A 23,656-nucleotide genomic window follows, 5' to 3' on the forward strand; every position below is an offset into this window, starting at 1 on the left:
TCATCTCTGGCACCAAGCTCCCAAGACCCTGGGAATTTCCTAAGTGATGAGAAAGATAAAGGTGTCCTTTGTTGGGGCACCTGGGTGGCTCAGTCATTACGCCTCTGCCTTCTGCTCAGGTCGTGATCCCAGGGTCCTGGGATCGAGCCTCGCATCGGGCTCCCTGCTCGGTGGGAAGCCTGCTTCTCCCTCTCCCACTCCCCCTGGCTTGTGTTCCCTCTCTCGCTGTGTCTCTCTTTGTCAAATAAATAAATAAAATCTAAAAAAAAAAAAAAGAAAGTGTCCTTTGTTATGTTAATGAGACGAATATGGGATCACACCTAAGAATGGAGACTGGTTACAACCCTGATTGGAGGGTTGGGAAATTTCAGTCCCAATCCTTAACCTCTGGGGAGGGAAGAGGAGCTGAAGGCTGAATTGATGGCCAATGACTTAATCAATAATGCCTATGTAATAAAGCCTCCATAAAATCCAAAGGACAGGGTTCCAAAAGATCCTAGCTTGGTAAACATGTGGAGATTCAGGGACAGCATGCTCAGAGAGACCACCATGCCCTTTCCCCATACCTTGCTCAAGGCATCATCTTGCTCATCTCTTCCATCTGACTATTCCTGAGTTATATCCTTTTGTAAGAAACTGGCAATTTGGTAAGTGAAATGTTTCTCTTAAGTTCTGTAAACTGCTGTAGCAAATTAACCAAACTCAAGGAAAGAGTCATTGGAACTTCTAATCTATAGCTGTTTGGTCAAAAGCACAGGAGACACCCTGACATCTGAATTTGGGAGGTGGGGGATGGCAGTCTTGTGGGACTGAGCCCTTAACTGGTAGAATCCAATGCTATCTCTGGGTAGATGGTGTCAAAACTGAGTTGAATTATAGACACCCAGCTGGTGTCAGGGAATTGTTTGTTGGTATGGACCCCCACCCCCACCCCAACACACACACACACACACACACACACAGTGGAAATTAGGTCCAGAGCCTTATTACAACTATTATGTGTAAATAGCTGGAGACTTGAGAGGGATGACAGAAAGAGTAAGACAGAGTCCTGGCCTCATTTATAAAATGGAACTGGAATGCAAGAATGTAACTGCAGAAACAGAAGCAATATCAAGAGCAACATATTAAAAACACCATTTAGTAGGTCCTACTTGAGCATTAGTAATTCTAGTATTAATACTAACAAAATAATGGTGATAACAATGATGATGATAATAGTTAAACTTTACTGATTGCTTGCTATGTGCCACATGCCACTTTCAGCATTTTTATATCTATTGTCTCCTTTAACCATTAAGAAACCCTATAAAAAGTATACCATTATTATCTCCATTTTGCAATTGAGAAAACTAAAGCACAGGGTCGTAAAGCTAATTGCCCAAGTTCACATATCCAGTAGATAGTGGAGCAAGAATTCAACCCCATCACAAAACATTGTGTTCTAGTTAAAATAATGTAGTCTTTCAGCCACTGAAGACATGGTTTACTCATGGTCATATGGACATCCAGGAAAGAAACTGCCTAGAATACATCCAGTGATAAAAATATCACCATTTGGCAAAAAGTATCATCTTCTGTCTGGGGACCTGCGCTGTCCCCTGTAATTGTCTCTCATTCTCCTACAATATGTCACACCAGGTCTTCTTCCCTGGGGTCATAGTTTCCATGGAGAAGCTGATAAAAGCTGTGGGCTTTAGCTTGCCATGGGGAAAAGTGAAGCATATTGATACTTATACACTGTGCAGACAATGGAAGGGGTTCATGGACCCCAAAACTCACATATGAATTTTAGGGAAATGATTTTCAATCTTTATAGAGTTCCTAAGGGAATTTGTAAAATAAAGATTCCTAGTCCCCATCAACAGATTTAAAAGCAGGTCCCATGAGGTCAGACTTTGAGAAATGCTGCCTGAGGTTCCCATGGCTGCCCAGTTCAGGATTCTCCCATCAACTCAGCAAAACGTAAGTCAGGGTAAACAGGGTTACAGATAGGTTTCTAAGCAGGTGACAACCATGCCTAAAATAGCTTTTTCTCCCCTTTAATGGTTCTTATCAAGAGTAATTTTGGGGGGCTCCTGGGGGCTCTGTCAGTTAAGTGTCTGCCTTCGGGTCAGGTCATGATCTCAAGGTCCTAGGATTGAGGCCCCAGTTGGGCTCCCTGCTGAGTGGGGAGTCTGCTTTCCCTCTCTGCTCCTCCCCTCCACTCTTGCACATAGGCTCTCTCTCAAACAGATTAAAAAAAAAAAAATTAAAGAATGTATCTTGGGAAGTGTTAAGGGGAAGACCTTTTGCATTTAACCCACCCAACCCTCCCCCAAAGACCCTGAAGCAGAAGGATCTATGGCCCACAATTTTGTGTCTCAGTAGCCTCTGCTACTCTGGTTAGGGGAAGATGACTAGAGGCATCAATCCACTGGCTTCAGGGCACAACGGGATTAGTTGGTGGTCTAATAACATGACTCTTATTAGCACTTTCTTTACAAAGCATATAAGTTGCCCACAGTGTCACTCTAGGTTCATTAACCAGCAGGGAGAAACCAAATAGCACATCCTACATATCCTCCTACAATAACAAGACGACCCATATTAATAACCCCAGGAGAGCCACTCATGCGGACAGATGGCCCTTAAGGCTTTGATCAAGCTCCATCATGAAGAAGCTTATTACCAAGTAAAATGTATCAGGTTAGTGCCCTGAGATCGGGATAGGACAGGGAAAACCCTGAGGTGGGGTTCCTGTGCTAGGAGCTCCCCTAGGACCCCTCTGCCCTGACTTGTGAGGTTCTCCCTAAAGAAACTCAGAACTGAACCCTTACAGAAGGTCAATGTGATCAAAGAGAAAAAGCTTTAGAGCCAGAAAGGGCAAAAATCAAATTCCAGCTGTGCCACCCTACGGCTGGGTGACCTTGGGCAAGTTCCTTAAGCCATGACTTTCCACAACTTTAGAATGAGGACAATAATACCTCGTTTGTATTATGGTGGTGGGAGGATGGAGTGAAATAATGTGATGCTCTAGAATGTACTTCCAGGGAAGCTGCTCACTAAATTGGTGGTTATTTATAGTATTGTGAAGAGGGGATTCTATTATAATCGATACACCTTATCTGGCCATAGGGAGCTATCACGGTGTTCAGCAAATTCTCCTTTGCTCACATCCCCACCCCTACCCCCAAAGTCAGAAGGAGTAGAAAAGGCAATAGCTGGTAACTCAATTATAATCCTTGAACAAATAAAATCCATGAGTTTCAACAGGCACCCTTCAGTTTGGCTACTGCTGTCCCCAAATGTTGACATTCCCTTGACTAGACCATACTTAATGTAATTTTAAATGGCATTTCCTCTACATCAGACAATTAAGGAGGGGAAGAGGTGGCTATTTCCCTCTTGCCCCCAAGCCCCTGCTACAACTAGCGCAGTTGTAAGTAATCTGATCTCTGAAGTCCATTAGCCGTGGAAGATGGAGAATGGGTTTTTGCCAGAGACCTGGCTTGCAGAAAGTCCCATCATCTCTTTTTAAGGTTCCCTCTGAACGGTTTAAACAATGCCAAGAGCATGACTTTTCATAGGGCCACTTGCACTGAAGCCCAGTATAAATAACCTGAGCAGCTGAGCCTAGAACTCAGGAGCTCCGTGGCCAATATCCACACTTCCTCAAACATCGGCAAACATTATAGACACAGGTGCATAGGCTTCAGGCAAACCGAGAGGCTGGGATGCAGCTGTTCTTTTTTTTTTTTTTTTAAGATTTTATTTATTTATTTGAGGGAGAGAGAATGAGAGACAGAGAGCACAAGAGGGAAGAGGGCAGAGGGAGAAGCAGACGCCCCTGCTGAGCAGGGAGCCCGATGTGGGACTCGATCCCGGGACTCCAGGATCACGACCTGAGCCAAAGGCAGTCGCTTAACCAACTGAGCCACCCAGGTGCCCCGGGATGCAGCTGTTCTAACTCTTGCCTGTGGAAAGCCAGTGGCGGGCCAAACCAAGAATCAGTCTACAGTGTGACAAAGCGTTGTTGACCCTCTTCTTCCACTAACTGACCTGCTTATTAAGAGCAGTGCCTTGGTTTCCCTACCTGAGAAATGTAGATGATAGTTGCCTTTCTTATCTCATAGGCCCTTGGTGGAAAACAACAACAACAACAACAACAACAACAACAACAACAAAAAAAAACCAAAAAACAAAAAACTCAGGTAGGGGAAGTAATATTCCAATCTTTGAAAGCTGAAGCATTTTGCAAAGGAAATGGCTATAACTGATCGAAAGTGGTATAACAACATTCAGGAGTACTATAGAAACAGACACAATAACTTTTATACACATGAAAAATTTCACGTGGGATTTCCTACAGAACATTCATGCCCTTTTTCTCTCTACTTACCTTTTAGAAGAGGCTCTGTTCTTTCTTCATAAACCTTGCACAGTAAGATTCCACCTTTGTTTCTTGCCGACCATTTGACGATTCCTCTCAGCCCACCTGAGCACAGCGCACCCCCCTTCAGAGTAACCATTCCTCCACCACAGCACCTGGCTCCCCCTCACACTGACCACGCCTATTCTCTGCCATCACCATTGGCCACTGCAGCAACACCATTTTGGCTCGTTTCCTCTCTAGGACACACAGATGCATTCTCCACTCTTTCTAGCCAGAGATACAGAACAGTAATTGAGATATACACAAAGACAGGATAAACATTTTACATATGTTTAGTGATTTAACATCAGCTGGCTGGGAACTAAATTAATTTACCCTCTGGGCAGCCGGGCCCATGATATTTCTGACCAAGGACTTAAACAAAAGAAAGCCCTTTGGAGAAAACTGTGTGTGGCAAATGTCTAGGTAAAAATGAAACAATGATGTCTCCAGCTGAGATTTAATGTGCAAATAAAGGCAATAAACACAATCATATCTTTAAGTGACCACCCTGGTTTTATTTTCTTTTTGGGCTTGGATTATACCCAAAGTCACCAGAAGATGAATGTGTATATTTTTGCTTAAGGAGTATTTTTTAAACTATTTCTAAGACGAAAACTTCAGTTAAACATGGTTTACATTTAATGTAGGCTAATTTCTTGGAATACATAGGAATTTATACATCTCTACCCTTGACCTTCAGTCACACTAACCATTCAGCTCAAAATATCCTTGTAAAAATCTCCGTCTCTTGACTATGGACTCTGAAAAACAAACTGAGGGTTCTAGAGGGGAGGGGGATGCGGGGATGGGTTAGCCTGGTGATGCGTATTAAAGAGGGCACGTTCTGCATGGAGCACTGGGTGTTATACGCAAACAATGAATCATGGATCACTACATCAAAAACTAATGATGTGCTGTATGGTGACTAACATAACATAATAAAATAAAATTTAAAAATAAAAGAAGAAGAAGATAGCAGGAGGGGAAAAAGGAAGGGGGGGAAATCGGAGGGGGAGACAAACCATGAGAGACGATGGACCCTGAGAAACAAACTGAGGGTTCTAGAGGGGAGGGGTGTGGGGGGATGGGTTAGCCTGGTGATGGGTATTAAAGAGGGCATGTTCTGCATGGAGCACTGGGTGTTATACACAAACAATGAATCATGGAACACTACATCAAAAACTAATGATGTAATGCATGGTGATTAACGTAACATAATAAATAAATACTCCATCTCTTAATCAAAATATTATCTCCATTTCAAGGTTCACTTGAAGCACCTGTTCTGCAATGAAGTTTGAAGACCACCCCAGTTTGTAGATGTCTGATCCTCTTCTGAACTCCTACAGCACGCTATGCCCTCAGAGGACACTTAGCTTCGGCTGCCTCTTCAGAGGATTCTTTGAGTACAAGACAGAAAGCGCTTTGAGGGCGCATATTATTTCATTTCACCTTCGTGCATCACTCCACATATATCTCTATTATCAGTGTCTAACAAATATTAGGACTCAATGCATATTTGTAGAATTAAAAGTAAATATGATAATTTGTGTAAGCTTCTTAGCATAATGTTGCCACATGGCAATCTCTCCTTGAAGGTGAGCAATTATTCTTCTCTTACTAAATAATTATTAAATAAATAAGTCCCTCAGCTTTTGTACCTTAGTCTATGAATTTCTGGGGGTTTTCTATAAAAGGATGTGGAGAAAGTTCCCAGAGTCAACATTCATGTCGTTTTCCTCTAGAAAACCCCTTAAATATCTTAAGAGAAACTGACTTCCCAATTTCATATGAAGAATTTTTTTTTTGTCCAAAGATAAAAAATTCCTTAACATGAAGATGTGATACAATAAATATAATAAATTAGGTTTTGCTGCAAACACGCATTGAAATGAATGCCTGCTTGGATCTTAAATGTTTTGAATTCCTATAAGTAGATACGCACATGAACCATGGAAAAAAGGAGGAATCACGTGAATGAAAGGCTTGCTCCTTATAGGTCAAGGGTATAGGTCATTGTGTCATTTGTGCATCCCCAACACTCCTAGTGCACTTAAATGTAGTAGGTGCACAATACCTGCACGCTGCACAAACTGTTAAGTTAATTTTAACCCCTCAGGGATTTCTGTGGTGCTCTGGTCTATTTCCATCATTTTACAGAGGATGAAACTGTTGAGGCCACATTATGACTACATATCTAATTGTTGTACACAGTTGAGATTATAACTCAGGATTCTTATCTGCCAGTGGAGAATTATTTCTGCAATTAAAAGAACAAAGAGCATTTATTGAGCACTTACTACATACCAGCCACTTCACATACGTGATGTCATATCTGCAAGAAAAGCCTGCGAAAGACACACTATCCCCATATTTTAGTGGAGGAAGGTGAAGCTCCAAGAATTTAAATGTCTTGTTCAAGGCAGAATGTGGTAAGCAGGAGAGCTAACATTCAAACTCAAATTTGTCTGCTCCAAACCCACTGCCTTCCATGTCACACCACATTAACATTCACTAATAGCATAAAGCACCGATCAGAGAAGGAAATATGTGGGCTTGCTAGAGAAAGCTAAAATTGTTTATCATTTTACTTTGTTAAAAAGTAAAAAATATGTTTAAATGTACAGTCAAAGCAAGTGTTTACATGCAACCTCTCTCCAAAATCAGGTTTGTAAGTCACTTAGAAAAGGAATCTGTTCGTGAAGAACACCAGATCTGAGTGCAGAATGATGGCAGGTTACCTCGTGCTCAATGAATCACCAGGTGCAGATTCCATGTCTCACTAAAGATGAAGAGGTAGGCGGATAAGAGAACAACCAAATCACTACTTAAGGTAAAGAGTGCAATGTGACAGGCACGTGTTAAAACCCTTGCTTTTCTACAAGGAGATGGAGCTCCCAGCTAACACTGCGCCCTCTTCCAGCATCATCTGAAATCCACCCCAAGAGAGGATTATTTAAAATACTGACTCCAAGAGGTCTGAGCTCTTCTGTCCTACCTGAAAATCTTTAAGACCAGCCAGTCTGTGAGGTTTGGGTGCCAGCCCCTATTTGCCACTGACCTTTTGTACCATCTCAGTAACTCAGTTAGCTTCCAGAGCCTCAGGTTGCTTCTCTATGTAATGAGAATAAGAATATCTACTCATAACATTTTTGTGAAAATTAAGTGTGATGATAGAACGTAAGGCATCTACCCAAAACCTGACCCAAGTTGGGACTCAGTTTATTCATGAAGGTTGGATGGTAAATGTCAAGTCCCAGAACAAGGAAAGACAAAGTGGTACATGGAAATCAACCAGATCATCGTGGTCTATCCTAATACAGCATTAAAGTATCATAATGGCAAAATAGAAGTAAAAGCCTCTGACACTATTTCCGGTAAGAAAAGGACAAGACAGTGAACTGAAATACTCAAATTGACTCCAGAATAAAAATATGAATAATCAATATTAACACTTGCCACTCACCTATTACCTAACAAGGGTTTTATAAGGGTTAATAAGTGTGGCACTTTGAAATTTCTTGGAAATAAAGAATAAACACATGCCCCATCACACATGCATATATAGACAAATATATATTTTAACAAACTAAGGATTACTGTATAAATTTAGATCAGGGCACAGCATGCCTAGGATGAGTAGGGTAGGAACAATATGTTCTTGCTTACGACACCAAGCTCATGACAAATGATTCATACCCAGCACCTTTCATGCCAAAAGATCCCCCAGGTGTTCCACCAACTCTAGCAACACTTTCCATCAAGCTAGACTGCAGTATAGAGGAATCACATCACTCCCACGGATGAGGCAAAACAGTCATGTCTTTACACAACTGCACAAGTCCAACAGTGGAGGGGGCAGGAAGAAGAAGGAAAGGAGGCGAGAGAAACATCCAGAATTCCTCACAAGTATGACAGGCAGCCTATAATTACCATACATTTACAGCTTTAATGCAGGTGTTATTGTAATCAGAAACCCTACTTAACAAGGCTTTTAGCTAAAGGTGAGACAGGTTCAGAGGATGTGTATTGCCTCTGGCCCTGAGTGGGTCAGGGGGTGGATTTACAGGGGGACTGACATCTAAATGGGAAGAAAATGAGAGCCCCACAGTGTTGCCCTCAGGTTTAAGTTAGTGGATTTCTTGCTCTAGGGAGACGTGAAGTGCTGTAAGTTGAGAGTTCTAAACAGGTGTACCGTACTGTTCTTGACAATCACAACACACTTATGTGCAACCTGGCATGTAATGAATTGGCATGGACCCCATTTCAAGGATGAGGAAATTCACCCTCAGAGTGCAATCAACTTGCCAAGATCAAACCACAAATAAGCAGAACTAGAACTCAAGTCTCCACACAGCTTTTCACCTCACAGAGTTGCCCAGAAAAAGTTTTTTCTGCCTTCCTTCCTTTAAAAACAATTGTTAAACTTTGTGTCTCCTATGAATCTGGGCCAGTTTTGTTTTGTGGGACCTGGATTAAGACTATAGCTCTCCCTCTGCCATCTGCATATATATGCTAAAAAAAAAAAAAAAAAAAAAAAACCCTATTTGTGTATAAACAGGCAGGGATGCAGAGCTGGGGCTGGGGGGGGGGTTCCTTACAGAATTAAAAACTTCAAAGGGTAGAAATCTCACTAGCAACATGATCTGAATGCTCAAACCTTTCACATGCACTACCTTGATTATTTGCTACATTATCTCAGACATGCCTGCATGTTGCCCATCCACGACCTGACCCTAAGAAGCAGGACTGTGCTTATAAGTATCATATAAAAAATAAAAAAGGCTGGCAGTGCTTGGCGCCATTTCTTAAATGGAGTTTAAAATTTGCCAAAGATGTATTCTCCTTTTCCAGCTCTTTCCAGGATCTTTCAAGAGATGAACTAGTCTAATGGGTGAGTGATACTTTACAGCTCAAATTACATTAAAAGCCAGAAATATTTTGAGTCCAATGTCCTTTACTTCTCGATACAACCAGATATAATGTTTGATGTGTTTAAAATCTCCCCTTAAAGCCAGAAGCTTTGAGTTAATCACTTAAAGCAGTGTGAAAGTTATTCAGTTTAAGAAGATTTGAGTTCAAATTGGGGGATTAATTTTAGTGGTTTTGATATGAAAGATATGATAGTTAAGGTAAGAAATGAGGGCAAGGGTCTCCGGAACTTGAATGGAAAGAATTTCAGCTTCAATTATTTGATTAAATCATTCCTGAGAACCATAGAAAACCATAGCCTCAGTCATGACAGCTGAATTGTAGGGAAAACCTTGCTGATCCTCTCAGGACAGAGACATCAATGCAAAAAAAAAAAAAAAAAAGCATTTATCATGGTTTGCCTTAATACAGTTTATATCTATATACCCAAAGAACCCACGACGACAGACTATTATTTTAAAACGTTCACAACTTTCGTTAAAAAGCTGACAATAAGCAGAACTCACTAAAGTGGCACTTCCCTGGGAAGGTTTCTGGCAATGACATCACAATTGAAAACATTTTGAAAGGTACCAGGCTGCATAGACTGTACATGTTACGAATACTACAATCTCAATAACCCGATGGAAGCTGAAACTCTGATTTTTTTTTCATTTTACCCATCCTTGGTTTTTATGTTCTTCTTGTCTGCTTAATGGCAGCTCAGAGAACTTTCCACACTTTTAAATCATCTTCACTTATTACCATCAAAGCTGGATCTTTACTATTTCAGCTCATTGAAGTTTTCTAGGTGCAGTTTAAGCTGGAATAGCTACCCCAGATTCCAGACATGCAGGCTTTTCCAAAAATCTAAAACCTTCCCTGACGTGGCCAATGCTCATGGACTTGCACCCACTCTCCCCAGTGTCAGCATGGGGAATCCAGCAATCCCCCTGGTCCCTTCATAAAAGGAGGGCTAAGTCTTTATTTGTGCTCTTCTCTAGAGGAGGTCAGTCAATGGGGAAGAACAGGGGGTTGTTGTCACTGGGATATATCTGATCTTCCTGGGACTGATCATGCCAGAGAACAACCACTCATTCACAGGCTGGAAAGCCCCAGCTCTCAAAACACACTGGCTTGTGCTGTTAGAAGATGCTAGAGAGTTCCTGTCCTGAAACTTGCATCCACTTGGTCCCCAGAAACAGAGAATACATTAAGGGCACCTTAGTGTCCGCTGCATATCTCTTCCCTTCTGGGGAAGAGGGGGTTAGAAGCTTTGCATAAAAATAAGCTTATACGTAAAGTCTTCTTGATCTTACTTGTGCTCACCCATAAGTCTAGCAAGTAAAAGGAAAGTCACTTAAAGGAATGTCATCCTGCCTGGAAATTTAACCCATTCACCTCCACATTCAGAATACTTAACCCCCTCTGTTTGCCTGTCTTCAGCTCTGTTACTACACCAATGAGACCAGGAAACAGGGATTTGCCTGCCCAGTCTGAAGCTTTTGAGGGGTTCTGAGAGGACTCTGATGGTGCCATGGGTCTCCTGATAGGTGACATTAACTCCTAGGGGACGTGGGCAGGGAAGACTTTAGCTTGCAGCATCTCTCAAGTCCAGAAACCTCATTTCCCCAAATTCTCCATCAGAACACAACATTCTGCTTTAACCCTTTCCATCTTTCACCCCTTGCCCTCAGTCCCCATCTACTCACGCTGCTGTTGTGGCCAGACCAGTGGACCATGGCTTGGTTGTGTGCGGAGTCGCCTGTCAGCGCGAACGTGGTGCTGGTCAGTCTCAGCTCCTCCATCCGGAAGCGAGTGGCTTTGTCCGGGTCCCGCTCCAGAGTCCCAGGCTCCTGCTGCCCTCCATCCCTTAGCACTCCCCGGGGGCTTCGACTCGCGCCCTCTCCCCGTTCTGCCTTCCCGGGATCCGCTTCACTCCGTCTCCGCCGGCCAGAGCGTGGGGCAACCGCCACGGACCCCCCGGTGCCGGGGGCCCGCTCCAGGGACAGCGCTCGGTCTCCGGGGGCCACTGCGAACAGGGGGCGCCCAAGGAGGGGCAGGGGCGTGGCAGCAGCTCTGCCTCGCGGCCCCTGGCGAGGGAAGCCACCTGGGGTCGCAGCCCAGCGCGGGGCCGCGCCGGGGGATAGCTGGGGGTAGCAGGGGCCGCCGCCGCAGGCGCCCGGGACGCAGAGGACCAAGAGCCCCGCGCCGGCTAGGAGCGCGCTCAGCCGGGCTGCGGAGCCGCCGCCGGCGCCAACTTTTCCCATCGCGGGAGCGGAGAGCAGCGAGCGGAGAGGGGGCCGGAGCGGGGGCGGCGGCGCGGGGCTCTCCGCGGGCCGGCTGCGGGGGGCAGGCGCTCAGGACCCCAACTCCATCCAAGTTGGGCCGCGGAGGGGGCGGGCGGAGGCGGCGCGGGCAGGTGGCGGCCGCTTGCCCAGGCTGGGCTGGTGCCGAGCGCGGCTCCGGACCGAGCGAGCCGCCGCCACGCGGGGGTGGAGCTGAACTGAAGTCACGGGCGGAGCGGGCGCTGGCGCGCGGGCGGGCGGGCGGCGCGGGAGGGGGGCGGGAGCTGCCGGGGCTCCGGGCGCCGCGTCCCGCCGCCGAGCTGCGCCGCGCGGGTGGCTGCGGGGACTGGATGCGTCGCCGGCCCTCCCCTGGGGTTCGCGGGCGCTACTGGCGCCCGCTCTGCGCCCCCGCGGCCGCCGTCTCCGCTCTCCCTCCCGTGGGGGCGGCCAGCCGGAGCTCGCGGAGTGCTCGCTGTGTTGGGGACTTCCTATTCCTATTTTACTGTTTCTGTCAGTCTCTGCTGCCGTTTCCTCCCCCGCACTCCACCCCCTCCTCGTCTCTTCCAGTTTAGATGACAAGGTTGGGTGGGCTCCTGGTCTTTCCCTCCTTCGTCTCCGCGAGTTGGCGTCTTTACCGTAGCTTAAGCAGAGCCTGAGTGTCCCAGCCTGGGGGAGATCCCAGGAAGGCAACAGCGGAGAATGATGTAATTAAATGATCGTGTGTGTGTGTGTGTGTGTGTGTGTGTGTGTGTGTGTGTGGTCTGGGGCGATTTTTTTCATCCATTATTACGCTTAGATTCCTTTCCGGACCTCCTGAAGCGCTCACTGTATTTGAATTCAATCTTCCTGCATTTTGTGGGCATGTATCTTGGCTCCCCGAAGAGACCACAAACTCACTGAGGACAGGAATTGTGAGCAACTTGGAAGAAGTGGCCAGTTTATTTTGTTTGCCATTTTTATCCTCAGCTTGACACAGTCTCCTACGCGCTAGGAAATCTGTCAGTCTTTAATTGAATACATACGTATCGTGAGTCTATTCTACGTCTGTATGCAAATAGATACAGGAAAAAAGGCACGGTGCTTTATTTATCCTATGTCTTTTGTGCCTAGCCTAGAGCTTCTAGCACATACCTGAAGATTCTTATCAGCAAACTTCAAGGCTATGCTGGATGCTCTGCCACAGCCTCGTTTGCTGTGGGGCCTCAGACGAAGTGGCAATCTCTCAGCTTCCTACACTTTAAAATTAAGCGGTTGCATCAGATGACCTTTAAAATTCCTTCCACTCCTAAAATTCTATAATTGTATGATTATAATGTCTGTCCAGCCCAGCTCCCCTGCTACTGTTCAAAAGTTCAGATGAAGATTTATAGTAGGTGAATGGGCTTTGAAAATTACAAAGAATTTTCCCAAACCCAAGCCTTTTTCAAATGGGAAGTTTGCTTCTAAGGCTTGAAATACCTTCAAATTTCTTTGTAGTCTTCATGTGCCTAATAACACTTCCTTATCACATGGTAGCTATTAAACTATTCGAAGCGTATCTACTGATTAAACAAATGAATGCCACGCAAATCTTCAGTTTCTAATTACATTTTTGTTCATTTTCACACTTGCAAAGGTAACCTTCCTGAAAAATCTAAATTGTGAGTTTGTGCTAGGACCAACTTAAAAGTAGCAGTGATGATTATTCTTCAATTAATGATACCCTTTTTGATACTGTTCAAGAGGAATTTCTCTTATATCAATCCAACCCAGAGCTGTGTTACACAAACAATTATTTAAATTCTTGTTCTTATGTCCAATCCAAGAAATATGCAAATGCAAGGGAACAGACTCCTTAGCCTTTGAATGTAAGTACTAAAGACAAAGAGTGACCTGTTTGTTTTTAAGGGAGACACAGACTGTTCTTCCAAAAGCACCTCAACTACCCAAGCCTGGATCCTCCTAAAAAAGGAACATTGTCTGGCAGGCTTCTAGATGGAGAGGAGAGCCAGAGGTCCTCCCTCCTCCCAAAACTGCAAGTGCTCTTCCTTAAAACCCAGGGCAACTGTTTTCCTCTCCTGAGAAAGGTTTTCAGAGCTTTGTGGGATTGTTTGCCTTATGCCTTCTTTCTATCCCCTGCTAACCTCCTTTCCAGTCTGGATGAGTGTGTGAGATTTCCTCCAAGAGAGGAAAAACCAGGTTAAAGAGTCAGAACCTGAATAAATTCCCATTCTAATATAGGACTGGAAAATGCAAAATGGAAAAAAGAAAGAAATTAGTGAATTCAAATTTTCTGGTCTTAGTCTATTATTGCCCTACCAAAATTTAGGCGGTTTTGATTTCAAAATGAAGTTCCACCTGAAGAATTGGTAGAAAGAGAGCTGATTTTTCCTTCCCAAATAATTTATAACTCCCATCTTTTAAAACAGACCCATTACAATAATCCCTTTAAAATGAAATCATTTGCAGTCCATTTGCTGAGAATTCATAGAGGGCAGGAGTTTTTTAAATGCCTGATTCTAATTATTCATTTGAGAAAAAGGTTACACAGATGTGGGTGAAATTGGCTCCAAGAATTTTTTTTTTATAAATTCATTTTATTTCTTATGTCTCTGATCCTTTGTCAACAAGCAGAAAAGGAAAGTACGAGTAGTTCCCTAAACCATTTTCTTTTCCTGGAAGACTTCAAGAAATGGCTTAATTATGGGGGAAAGTGGGCTAGCCTATTTCAAGGTATTTCCAATCCAACAACTCACTAAGTAACCCAACAGATTGTATTAATGTACTACATTAAGAATGGGTTATTAGGAAAATAGTTGCTATCAAATGTCAGTAGAGAACATAGATCTGTAATTCCAATAAGGAGTCTTTTCATTGTACATTGAAAGATATGCTCGGGGCACCTGGGTGGCTCACATGTTAAGCATCTGCCTTTGGCTCAGGTCATGATCCCAGGGTCCTGGGATCGGGTCCCGCATTGGGCTCCCTGCCCCTTGGGGAGCCGGCTTCTCCCTCTGCCTGCCTCTCTCTCTCTCTCTGTCTCTCATGAATAAATAAAATCTTAAAAAAAAAAAAAAGAAAGCTATGCTCTGCTCCATCTTATCTCTGCAATAGTCATCTCCGAAGTGGGGTACACGTATCCAAATAGTACCATAAGATAATTCATTGTGTGCAGGAAGAAAACAGCCTTGTTAATATTTAATTAAGAATTAACATATATAAATGTATGTTTCTATCTAACTATACACAGAGAGACAGAAAAAGAATATGAACATTTGGGAGCCACGTGCTAATTGGCGTTGCATGATCAAAAAAGTTCAGATGACTTGCCCTGCCAAGCAGCAAAAGTGGTCTTTGAAATGGATAAAAAAATATTATTCCTTGCCATTATTTGAAACTCTTCACTGACTTACCATTGCAAACAGAATAAAATCCCCATGGGATCCTTGTATGGCCAATTAGGCCTGCAAGAGGTGAGTGCTGCCTGTTCTTCAACTACTTTTGGCAGCTCTCTCTCCCCTCACCCATATGCTCCAGCCATTCTGGGCATCCTTTCTTCCCATGTGCCAAGTTTTTTTCAACTCATTCAGTTTTGCATATGCTGCCTGGAATCCCATGACCATGCCTACTTCACATGGCTGACTCTTCTTTGATATCTGTATTTAATTTTTTTTTTAAGATTTTTATTTATTTGCGAGAGAGAGAATGAGAGACAGAGAGCATGAGAGGGAGGAGGGTCAGAGGGAGAAGCAGACTCCCTGCTGAGCAGGGAGCCTGATGTGGGACTCGATCCCGGGACTCCAGGATCATGACCTGAGCCGAAGGCAGTCGCTTAACCAACTGAGCCACCCAGGCGCCCTGATATCTGTATTTAAATGTACTTCCTTGGAGAGACTTTCTCTGACTCCCTACCCAACAAAAAATTCCTTTCACATTTTCTGTGTCAGTCCCCTATTGGCTTCTTAACATATATGGTAGTCTTCAATTACTTCATTTGAGTGTTTTTTGCTAAAACTCCCCACAAATCTACACGTAGGTATGGACCACATCTCCCTCATTCATCTGTTCTTTCCCCAGTGCCTCCTTCAGTTGTGACTCATTGGGAGGGCTCACTGAATAATGTTTGGCTGGCTGAGCCACACAGGTAAAGCAACGTCAGCTGCACAATGTCCAGTATTAACATTTTGTCAATTAGATGTGTACCCATGCCAGAAAACTTGCTAAGGATTTAACATGTATCCGCTCATTACTTAATTAACTATTTAATTAATTATTTTAAACAAAACTCAGCTAAGTATGATCATTGTTCCCACTTCACAGATCCCTTTCCAAACAACGCGGTCACACACCAATTTAGTGAAAGAGGAAGGCTTCAGTGTAGGCATCTGATTCCTAGTATGTTCTTGACTTTATGCAATATTCCTTTTTCTCCCAATCCAACTAATAACAGCTAATGTTTATTGGTGATTTATTTTGTGTCAGGCACTACATTTAGCACTTTGAATAATTTCTAGTAATGTTGAACAGTTTTGAAAACAAGTTGTTTAGGTTGAAGGTGAAATTTGTATTCTCCAGTTTATGTTGGCTTTTATTTGGTGGGGGTGGGGGTTAATGTTAAAGACGGTGGTGTATTCACTACACACATGACCTTCCTGCACCAGTTATAGGAGTTGTCACATCAGTATCCTGTCTTCCCCTTTCCCTAGGTCTCTCCATAGCTAGTGGATAACTTGGCTTCCGCTGCACTAAATTACATTATATGCTTCATCATTAGAACGATGTCTTTTAATAGCTCTCAAAATACTTGGCTCCCCTTGGATACCATTGAGACAAGGTGTCTTGCATTTCAGATCAATTACACAAGGAACCATAGAAAGAAAGTGAGGGAGAAGAATATGCGTACTCTTCTCATTAACTGCTGAGCGGATGATGGGAGTTTTGCAAAACTGCCCTTTAAAATACTTTCAGGTATCAACAAATACTGGCCTGAGTCTGAATCCAGTAATTGTATCTCTTCTCATATACCCAATTTAAGTGGCTTTAATGCAAGGGCTTAAATTCTCTTATCTATAAAAATAGGTCTAAGATTATCTACTTGACTCATAAGGATGTTGTAAAGGTTATTTCAACTTCATATAACTCTTGGAGATAACAATACAGCTTCATATTTACATAACTTTTATCTCATCAGACCTCTAATGAGTTTTTGGGTTTTTTCCCCCTAGTTTAATAAATCTTGCAGCAGCTTCAAAAGGTAGGTAGGGGGCAGTTTTTGCCTGCATCATACAGAATAAAAAGAAATTTTTCCAAGGTCATGGAGTTTGAGAAAAAACTTAGCACTGAATTTTGTTACACTTCACTTCTACCAGTCCAAATCTGCACCCAGTTTATATATACATGAATTAAAATTCCACGTTACTTTTGTTTAGCTACTATGCACAGCCTACATAATCATTTCAGGTTTCAAAAGATGGTTTGTATAATTAAATAGGAAGAGAGAAGCATGAAATAATATCACTGTCATTGTGTGAACTCATATGCATATGTATTTTTCCCATTTTAATAGTCCTACTTAATGTGAAATAGATAAAATGTGTACTATGACTAAGTAAGTTTATTTAGAGCAGTATTATTAGACTTTTAAAACTATACCTTTACCAAAAAGACTTAGAATGTTTTTAAAAATTACTGTAATCTTAAAATTATCTAGAAACTATAAAAAGTAACTTGTATCATCTCTCTCCTGTCCTCCAGTTGTCTGTTAGTCCAAAATAAAAAGGCTTTATCATAGTAAATCACAAAACCAGCTTCATAACACTTTTTTGACTCCAGTCTCCTTGAAAGCACAAATAGTAAGAAATGAACTCGGTTAGTTTTGCTTCTTTTTCTTTGGGAGTACTGGGCAGGGGAGTGAAGAGAGAGACAGAAAGCTACTCCCCAAATCATTAAGGGCCACTGAAATGACAATCAAAAGCTTTCATATCATAAGGAGTCTTTTGTTATTTTTGTCTCTTTTCCATAGAACTGATCCAAGGATGAATGAGGTTAACATTGAAGCCAAATTCAGTAGATTTCTAGGGCATAATATTCTAGCAGAATACAACTCCATAAAATGTACAGTAGCCATTGAAAATAAGATCTTTGGGACTTCTCTTTCAGAGTGCAAGAGTAGCTTGCAAAGAAAAGGAGGAAACAAATCAAAGAATAAGTAGCACAGCTGGGTAGATATTAACTACTCTGTGCGGCTTTCCATTTCTCTATTTGATCTGGACAAAGAGTAGATATAGTCCAGCCCCCAAGAGTCCAGATATCCCTGACAGTATGTTAATCTCTGATAGGAGCACAGAACAGAAGGGAAGGGAAATGATCAAAGCCCAAAGTTTATTGTGTCTATCAGCCTCTACCGCTTGGAATAGTACAGTGTGGGGCTTAAATTCCTAAATTTTGAGGTCAAAATCCTAGTTTTCAATCCAGTATATGCCACTCACTAGCTGTACAAGATCATTTGACTTTCTGAATCTCTGTTGCCTAATCTGTAAGATGGACATTCCGTCACCTTCTATCGGTAAGTTTGCTCTCTATGGCATGGAGCAAATACACAAATCACACAGAGTAATACATGTTAGCTGTTGTTAAATTTATTTCACAGTTCAAATATCACCTTTCACTTGACACTGTCCTCCAACATGCCTCCCTAGATGAAGACAAGAAGTTAAAAATCCAGTCAAAAATAAACTTATTGCCTGCTAGAAATAAAACAAAATTTAAAGGCCACCATACCAAGAAATAGAGAACAGGGGTTGAAACTCAGACGTTTTGTGTTGTAATTAAATTAAAAGGATGGAATGAACTACTGTCTTCCTACATCTTGTCAAACCTGTCTTTTATGTGAATCATAGTACAAGGACTCTGCCCTTGAGTTTCACAGGCTTCTAGGAGGTAAGCAATAGATTGGATGGTAGTCTGGAATTTTGACTACGTATTTGAATTATTCTTTGCAATGTGGAAAATTAACTTAAGATAGGTCAGAGGAAATCCCTTTTTTAATACATCATGGAATAAATACATACAATTTATCATGTAGAGATATTCTAGAGTCTGAAGATGTGAGTAAGCTTAGATCAACACCTAGACGTGGACCCATGATTGTTTGCCTTGAACAATGTTACTGAAGTGCTCAGCCAGCTACCTTTATCTTCTCAGTTACTATTACCAGGTATGACTCGGAGTCATATTGTGGGCAGAGGCTGGCCCATTTTCTAAAGTCAGGTGTGGTCTTAGCTGTAGTGGTCTGAAGAACTCCTTTTTAAGAAGGTAATTGGTTCATTGTTAATCTAGTGCTATGTGCCTGCTATCTAGATGCTGGACTTCTTCAGAGGTCCTGCACCAATGTATTTCATCCCATTCTCCACCTCCTAGTCTAACTCCCTGATATTTCTAGGTTTTGATTCCCTTACCTACTTAGATTCACATTATCTACTTTTGTTTCCTTTATATCTGCTGACCATGGATTCAACTGTGAATTGATAGCCTCATGGTACATACCAGTCATCTTTTTTATAACCTAACTCTTGGTCCCTGCCTACCATGGCCTGTAACATTACCTCATAGACCCGAGCATTTCATTAGGGAATGTTTGGAATTTACCCATTGACTTTTAAGGGTTCTTATCATGGAAATTATCTTATAATATATATTTCAGTGCTGTTGTTTTAGTACTAAATAGGTAACCAGTATCTGTTTTTCTATATTCTGTTGGCATCCTGCATCTATTCTGACATTATATTTTTGTTATAATCATCTGTTTTATCCATCCATCTTCTTCATCAGAGTGCGAACTCCAATGGACTAGGTGTCCTATAGGTCTTATATATTTATCTCCTAGCCTTAGTATCCAACCTAAGGCAGAAGCACAGTAGACATGCAGTAAGTGTTTATTGAATGAATAAATGAATGACAAGGCTGGCATTCTCCCATCTTTGATATGGTTCTTTTTTTTTTTTTCCGATAGCTTTTCTTAATATTGTCAGGTAATCATCACTAGGATGAATCACAGTCACCCACCCCGAACGTCACATAAAGCTAAATTTACACCCAAGACAAAAGTTGAATCAATAAATAAGCAATTAAAAAATCATTAACTGAAATGTTAATGTCTTCCAACCTATCGCTATTAGCTACAGCTTGTTTGAAGAGAATCCTACCCCATAAAAATGACAATGCTTTTTAGCATTTAAAATATATTTTAATAAATTATTTTGAAGTTTAACCTACAGCCACAAGAATGTCCAAATCTTAACTATATTGCTCAGTGATTTTGTTTTTGCACATACACACACACACAGGTAGAATTCTTTTCCAGAATCACAAAGGCTTCTTGAATGTTACCAGTCAATAACACCAGTGTGCATCCACTCTGACAAAGATATGCCTATTCTGACTTCTGTCACCAAAAATTAATTTTTCTCTTCTTGAAAATATTTAATAGAACCAAATAATATATATTCTTGTACCTGGGTGTTATAATTCAATATTGTATTTGTGAGATTCGTCATGCATGTAGTATGTACTAGTGACTGGTCCATTCTATTGCCATGTAGTATTCCAACAGTATGAATATACAACTATTTATTTTTTCATTCTACTAGTGGCAGATCTTTAAGTACTTTCCCCTTTATGGCTCTTATGAATACAATGGCTATGAGCATCACTGTTCATGTTATTTGGTAGACATAAGCACTCATTCTCTAGGATACATTCTTGGGCCTGGAATCCAGAAGTCCTAGGAAGGCACGTGTTTACTTGTACTATATAGTACCAATTTTTCAAAGTGTTTGTTCCAAATAGCAACGTATGAGAGTTCCAGTAATTTTACATCCTCACCGACACCTAATTAAAATTTTTTTTTTTTTAGCCAAGCTGGCAAAAGTTTAGAGGTAACTTATGGTCATTTAATTTACATTTTCCTGAAGAATAATGGCTGAGTATTTTTAAAGTATTTATTGACCACTTGAATATCCTATTTTCTAAAGTGCTTGTCTCAGGCTTTAGTCGTTTTAAAAAATATTAGGTGGTCAGTCTTTCTTATTGATTTGTAGAAGTTCTTTTATAATCCTTTTCCTCATGTGATTTATAGAGACAGTAGTGATATTTTATATATAATACCCCAATCTATGGTTTGCTTTTTCTATATTCTATTTCTGATAAATAGAAATTCTTAATCTTTATGTAATACAATTCATCAATTACTTCAAAACTTTATGGTAATGCTTTTTATTTTTAGTTTAAGGAGTCTTTTCTTACACCATATCCATGGATGTATTATCTTATTTTTTCCATAAACTGTGTTGTTTTACTTACCAATTTATGTCTATAGTCCATCTGTAATTAATTTTTGTATATGGTATGAGGTGAACATTCATATTGTTTCATTTGGCTACCAATTAACCCAATACCATTAATTAAAAAGACCATCCTTTTCCCACTACACTGCTGTAACATAATTACTATAAATCAGGTAACTGTATGCGTGTGTGTCTGTTTCAGAGTTTTCTATTCTGTTTAATCAGTTTGTCAAACCCTGTGCTAATAAAACACATTAATTACTGTAACTTCATAATAAATCTTGATATCTGGTATGAAGTCCCCTACTTCATTCTTCCAGATGGTTTCAGAACTACCTTGTTGATTTTGAAAAGGCTGGACTTTTTAATGGGATTACATTGCATCTATAGATCAATTAGGGAGATATTAACATTTTAAAAATATTGAATTCTCCAGTCTGTGAATACATTATTTTTCTTTCTTTATGTAGACATTCTTTAAATTCTCTCAGCAATATTCATTAGTTTTCAGTGTAGAAATCCTGCACACCTTTCAATAAATTTATTCTCAGATATAGGAGGTGTTTTGTGACACTTTGAATATTATATTTATCTTAATTTTCAATTAATATTTGTTAGTCTATAAATTTGGAATTAATTCTTATATTAATTTTGCCTAGTGACCTTGTTAATTTTACTTGTTAATTCTAATAATTTTTAGAATTTTATGTGCCTAATGATATATCATGTGCAAATTGAACATCTATTTCTTTCCTTCAAATATTTCTATCATACATTTATTTATTTATGCACTGCTTATTGCTCTGGATAGGAAGACAAATATGATGTTGAATAGAAGTGGTGGCAATGGGCTACTTTATCTGATGGCATTGGGCTCAGAAAATAGTTTTACATTTTATGTTTAAGCTTATGATATATGTTGAGTTATTTTTTGCATAAGGTGTGAGTCTTAAGTTGAAAAGTATCTTCCCCCCATAAGATTTTGCATGCATCTTTGTAAAAAATTAGTTGGGCATATTGGGTTTTCATTTCTGAGCTCTCTTCTGTTCTGTTGATTTGTGTGCCTACCCTCCATACAGTCCTGATGCTATAGATGTATCTTGAAACTGGGTAGGTGAATTCTTCCTACTTTGTATTCTTTTTGAAGATTTTTTTTTTTTAAGATTTTATTTATTTGACAGAGAGAGCACAAGCAGATGGAGAGAGAGGGAGAAGCAGGTTCCCTGCTGAGCAAGGAGCCTGATGTGGGACTCGATCCCAGGACCCTGGGATCATGACCTGCGCCGAAGGCAGCCGCTTAACTGACTGAGCCACCCAGGCGTCCCTGTATTCTTTTTTAACACTTTTTTCATTTTAAGGCAGTTTTCAGTTTACAACAAAATTGAGAGGGAGTTACAGAGGTTTCTCATAAGCCCCACATATACGTAGCTTCTCCCATTATCAACACCACTCACCAGACTGGTACTTTTTTTTTTTTTTTTTACCAAGCATGAACTTACAGTGACATTTTGTGACCATGTAAAGTCCATAGTTCACCTTGGGGTTCACTCTTGGTGCTGTGCATTCTATGGGTTTGAACAATGTATAATGACATGTATCCATCAATGGATATTATATTATATTATTATATTATATTATATTATTATATTATAACAGAGTACTTTTATTTCCCTAAGAGTCATCTGTGCTCTACCTATTCATTTCTCTATGATGCCCCAATCCCTGGCAACCATGGAACTTTTTACTGTCCCATAGTTTTGCTTTTCCCAGAATGTCATAGAATTGGAAACATACAATATTGTAACCTTTCCATACTGGCTTTGCTCACTTAGTAATATGCATTTAAGGTTCCTCCATGTGTTTTCATAGCTTAATAGAGATGAATAATATTTCAATGTCTGGGCATAGCAGTTTATGTAGCCATTCACCTACTGAAGGGCATTTTGCTTGCATCAAAATTTTGGCAATTGTGAACACAGCTGCTATAAATATCCTTATGCAGGTTTTTGTGTGGGCATAAATTTAAATTCTTTTGAGTAAATGCAAACAAGTATAATTGTTGGATCATATTCTAGGAGTATGTTTGGTTTTATAAGAAACTGCTGAACTGTCTTCCAAAGTGGCCATACCACTTTGTATTCTCACCAGCAGTGTATGAGAACTCCTGTTGTCCCTATCTTTGTAAGCATTTGGTGTTGTTGGTGTTCTGTATTTTGGTTATTTGAAGGTGTGTATCAATACCTCATGGTTGTTTTAATTTGCAGTTTTGTGATGACATATGATGTGGAGCACCATAAACTTATTTACTATCTGTATATCTTTTTATTTTTTATTTTTTAATTAACATATAATGTGTTATTTGTTTCATGTGATTCATCAGTCTTACACAATTCATAGCACTCACCATAGCACATACCCTCCCCAATGTCCATCACCCAGCCACCCCATCCCTCCCACACCCTACCACTCCAGCAACCTCAGTTTGTTTCCTGAGATTAAGAGTCTCTTATGGTTTGTCTCCTCTCTGGTTTCATCTTGTTTCATTTTTTCCTCTCTTCCCCTATGATTCTGTGCTTATTTCTAAAATTCCACATATCAGTGAGATCATGATAATTGTCTTTCTCCGATTGACTTATTTAGCTTACCATAATGCCCTCTGGTTCCATCCACATTGTTGCAAATGGCGAGATTTCATTTTTTATGGCTGCATAATATTC

This window comes from Mirounga leonina, unplaced genomic scaffold (assembly GCF_011800145.1).
Source record: "Mirounga leonina isolate KUSES-001 unplaced genomic scaffold, KU_Mleo_1.0 Mir_114, whole genome shotgun sequence".
NCBI lineage: Eukaryota > Metazoa > Chordata > Mammalia > Carnivora > Phocidae > Mirounga > Mirounga leonina.